The 4722-nt window shown below is 40.1% G+C and overlaps 1 long non-coding RNA gene across 1 annotated transcript in view; it reads right to left on the reverse strand.

Annotated features, from left to right (window-relative positions):
• Window positions 1–4718, reverse strand: part of LOC115277729 — a 93133-nt gene extending 88415 nt beyond the window's left edge. The window contains exons 1-2 of the long non-coding RNA XR_003902496.1: window positions 4635–4718; window positions 4158–4246 (exon numbers count right to left, since the gene is read on the reverse strand). This is a non-coding gene — a long non-coding RNA (uncharacterized LOC115277729). The remainder of the gene's footprint in view (window positions 1–4157; window positions 4247–4634) is intronic.
• Window positions 4719–4722: the final 4 nt, after the last annotated feature.

Genomic DNA, 4722 nt, shown 5'->3' on the forward strand with positions numbered 1-4722 from the left:
GAGAGTTGGGGAGAGAGAGGGATGCAAAACTTGAGAGACTATTGAAGGCTGAAAATGAAATGAGGGTTGAAGGGGAAGGGGGAGGGGGAAAAGAGGTGGTGGTGATGGAGGAGGGCACTTGTGGGGAAGAGCACTGGGTGTTGTATGGAAACCAATTAGACAATAAACTATTTTTTTAAAAAAGAACTCTTATTTAGGATATTTAGGATACTAGACCTCGATCAGATACATGATCTGTAAGTATTTTTCAAATTGTGTCATCTTTTCATTTTCTTGATGTCCTTTGAAGCACAAAAGTTTTAAATTTTGAAGCCCAGTTTGTGTATTTTTCACCTGTGCTTTAGGTGTCATGTCTAAAAACCAGTGCTTAATCCAAAGTCACAAAGATTCACACCTATGTTTTCATTTGAGTCTTACAGTTTTGCTCTGATGCTTCGGTCTTTGATCCATTTTTAGTTAATTTTTATACATGGTAAGAGATAGGGGTCCAACTTTATCATATGCACGTGGATATCCAGTTGTTTTGAACACCATTTATTGAAAAGACTTCTTTCCTCATTGAATTATCTCGGCACCTTTACTGAAACTCTCCTTTTTTAAAAACTAAATTCCCAAGGTTGCTCAGTAACTGACCATACTCAATCAAGTATACAACAAATATGCAACTGGTTGTGATTGAAGCTGTAGGTATGTGCAAAGTACCAGCTGTAATCAGCAGTTACTTTCACTTTACATAAACTACGATTACTTCTGGCTAGTACAATGGATATATTCTTTTTAAAAAGTTTTATTTATTTTGAGAGAGAGAGTGTGTGTGCAAGCAGGGGAGAGGTAGAGACAGAGAGGGAAAGAGAAAATCCCAACCAGATTCTGGGCTGTCAGTACAGAACCTGATGTAGGGCTTGATTACATTAACCTCAAGATCATAAGCTGAGCTGAAATCAACAGTTGGACACTTAACCAACTGAGCCACCCAGGTGTCCCTATGTTCACTATCTGCACTGGTCATGGTCCTCTGGGTGTATATATATATGTCAGACTTATACACTTGTACACTTTAAATATGTGCAGTTTACTGTATGTCAATAAAACCTGAAGAAAATGGTTTTATTGTTTTTCTTTTTCTTAATTTAAATCCAAGTTAGTTAACATATAGTGTCATAATGATTTCAGGAATAGAATTTAGTGATTCATCACTTACATATAATGCTCAGTGCTCATCCCAACAAGTGTCCTCCTTAATGCCCCTCACCCATTTAGCCCCTCCCCCCCCCCCAACACCACCAGCAACCTTCAGTTTGTTCTCTGTATTTAAGAGTCTCTTATAATTTGTCTCCCTGTTTTTAATCTTACTTTTGCTTCCCTTCCCTTATGTTCATGTTTTATTCCTTAAATTCCATGAGTGAAATCATTTGTCTTCCTCTGACTTATTTCACTTAGCATAACACACTCTAGTTTCATCCACATTGTTGCAAATGGCACGATTTCATTCTTTTTGATTGCTGAGTAATTTTCCATTGTATGTGTGTGTGTACCCCATATTTTTTTATTTTTAACATTTATTTATTATTGAGAGACAGAGAGAGACAGAGGATGAGCAGGGGAGGGGCAGAGAGATGGAGAGATACAGAATCTGAAGCAGGTTCCAGGCTGTCAGCATAGAGCCCGATGTGGGGCTCAAACTCACAAACCACAAGATCATGACCTGAGCCAAAGTCAGATACTTAACCAACTGAGCCACCAAAGTGGCCCTATACCACATCTTCTTTATCCATTCATCAGTCATTGGACATTTTGGCTCTTTCCATACTTCTGTTATTGTCAATAGTGCTTCTATAAACATTGGGGTACATGTGCCCCTCTGAATCAGCACTCCTGTATTCTTTGGATAAGTACCCAATAGTGCAATTGCTGATTCTTAGGGTAGTTTTATTTTTAATTTTTTGAGGAACCTCCATAATGTTTTTTCCAGAGTGGCTGTATTCCCACCAACAGTGCAAAAGGGTTCCTCTTTCTCTGCATCCTTGCCAACATCTCTTGTTGCCTACGTTGTTAATTTTAGCCATTCCGACAAGTGTGAGGTGGTATCTCATTGTGGTTTTGGTTTGTATTTACCTGATGATGAGTGATGTTGAGCATCATTTCATGTGTCTGTTAGCCATCTGGATGTTCTCTTTGGAAAAGTGTCTGTTCATGTCTTTTACCTATTTTATCACTGGATTATTTGTGTTTTGGGTGTTGAATTTGATAAGTTCTTTATAGATTTTTGGATACTAACCCTTTATCTGATATATCATTTGTAAATATCTTCTCCCATTCTGTCTGTTGCCTTTTAGTTTTGCTGATTGTTTCCTTCACTGTGTAGAAGATTTTTATCTTGATGAGGTCCCAATAGTTCACTTTTGCTTTTGTTTCCCTTGCCTCTAGAGACATATCAAGTAAGAATTTGCTGCAGCTGGGGTCAGAGAGGTTGTTGCCTGTTTTCTCCTCTAGGATTTTGATGGCTTCCTGTTTTAGGTTTAGGTTTTTCATCCATTTTGAGTTTATTTTTGTGTATGGTACATTCTCCTGCATATCGCTGTCCAATTTGCCCAACATCATTTGCTGAAGAGACTGTTTTTTCCCCACTGGATATTCTTTTCTGCTTTGTCCAAGATTAGTTTGGACATATGTTTGTGGGTCCATTTCTGGGTTCTCTGTTCTGTTCCATTGATGTATGTGTCTATTTTTGTGCCAGTACCATACTGTCTTGATGATTACAAGCTTTGTAATACAGCTTGAAGTCTGGAATTGTGATGCCTCCACTTTGGTTTTCTTTTTCAGGGTTGCTTTGGCTATTCGGGGTCTTTTCTGGTTCCATACAAATTTTAAGATTGTTCTAGCTCTGTGAAGAATGCTGGTGTTATTTTGATAGGGATTGCTTTTAAGGTTTTTTTTAATGTTTATTTATTTTGGAGAGACAGTGAGCACACAAGTGTGCGAGCAGAGGAGGAGCAGAGAGAGAAGGAGACAGAGGATCCAAAGCAGGCTCCACACTTTCAGTGCAGCCCCTGATGCAGGGCTCAAACCCACAATCATGACTGAGCCAAAGTCAAACGTTTAACTGACTGAGCCACCCAGGTGCCCCAAAGCAGCTTTTAAAAACAGATAAACTAAGAGCAAGAATGTAAATGAAATAACTTTCTTTTCCTAATCATTTTTCAAGATCAACTTCTCTGGTTGGTCCTAAGGATAGATTACCAACTAGTAATTTAGAAACACTTGTTTATATGTTTCTCATACCTGCTTTGTTCCCAAACACAAGCAAACCATTTAAATTCAAGATTTTTAAGGCTGGACCATCTCATTGCTCTGGGTAAGTATTACTGAGAGCTGGAACTGAGTTTGGGCCCTTAATTGAAAGCATTTTTAAGTCTCTTTCCAATGAGAATTTAGCAACTGGATTTTCCTTTTCTACATAGAATTTAAGACCTCCCAAGGACACCAAGCTCCATTTTGACAGAGACCTCACCAATCTGTTCACCCTCATACCCCTAGCATCAAGAACACTGCCAAGAACACAACAGGCACTCAGTAAATATCTGTCAAATGAATGAAAAAAAATCCCACTTAAGCTGTCACCACCTTTTCTTGGGACCATTTTGGACTGAGGCAGGTGGCAGCTCTACGCCTCCTTCTAACACAACAATTCCATCTCTAGAGGTAGATGCTGTCTATTTTCTTCAAACTTTCTTATTCTTTACTTTTTTATGTATGGAGAAACAAGGCAGTGTGGCTTAGGAAACTCACATCCAGGAAATGAACTAAAATATTGTATCAAAGATTATGCCTAGGATCCACAAACTAGATGCAATCAGACAAGAACAGTTAGAAAAATCATGGCATACCTCTGCAAGAAACAGTCCATTTATTAAAAAATGGACATTATAACAAGTCTGCAGTAACACAGAAAGCCTGTAGCGTAAACCAGGAAAAACATCCTCATTGCCTATGACTTACACACTCAAACCTTATGCACATCTACCTGTGAGAATTTATACTCCGTGACGCCAGGCTTGCTCTGTTCACTCAACAGTGCCTAGCTATTGAAGGTGCTTATTAATGCTTGTTGAACGAATTAATGAAACTAAATATAAAACATATCTTTGAAAACATACCTGAAAGGGAATGAACAAACGTGGAAAATTATGTTCGAGTAGTGGAACTGTGGGTGTTTCCTCCACTTCCCTCTATTTTCCAAGTCTCCCTAAAGTTGTGATAAAACTTTCTCAGTTGAAAGGATGGCCACAGAAACCCCTCCCTTGTCCTGTAACTAAGGAAGTATCTGATTTGGAGGAGAGATGTGGCCTGGCTTCAATTCCAAGAGGGGCACTTTAAAGGGTATGTGACACCAGCCAAGGGCTCCTCGGGCACCTGACGTAACAGGCTTTTTCTCCTGAGGTTAAGGCGGCACAAGTTTGGACCTCCTGAGGGACTACTCTTCTAAGCTGTCCCCGTCCCCGACAGGTCACTCCTACCTCCTAAACCACCTGAAGGAGTCGCTCACTACCTCCCCCCCACCTCAGTCCCCCTGAGGGGCAGCTCATTCCCAAGGGGGAGGTCACTTTCTCCTCGATGGCTCTATCTCCACTAACCCGGTCACTGGTTCTCCCCGGACCTCCAGAGGGTCATTCATTCACGGAGAGAGGGTCACTCCTTCCTGGTAGAGCCAATCCCACTTTG

This window comes from Suricata suricatta, chromosome 14 (genome assembly GCF_006229205.1).
Source record: "Suricata suricatta isolate VVHF042 chromosome 14, meerkat_22Aug2017_6uvM2_HiC, whole genome shotgun sequence".
In the NCBI taxonomy this organism is placed as follows: domain Eukaryota; kingdom Metazoa; phylum Chordata; class Mammalia; order Carnivora; family Herpestidae; genus Suricata; species Suricata suricatta.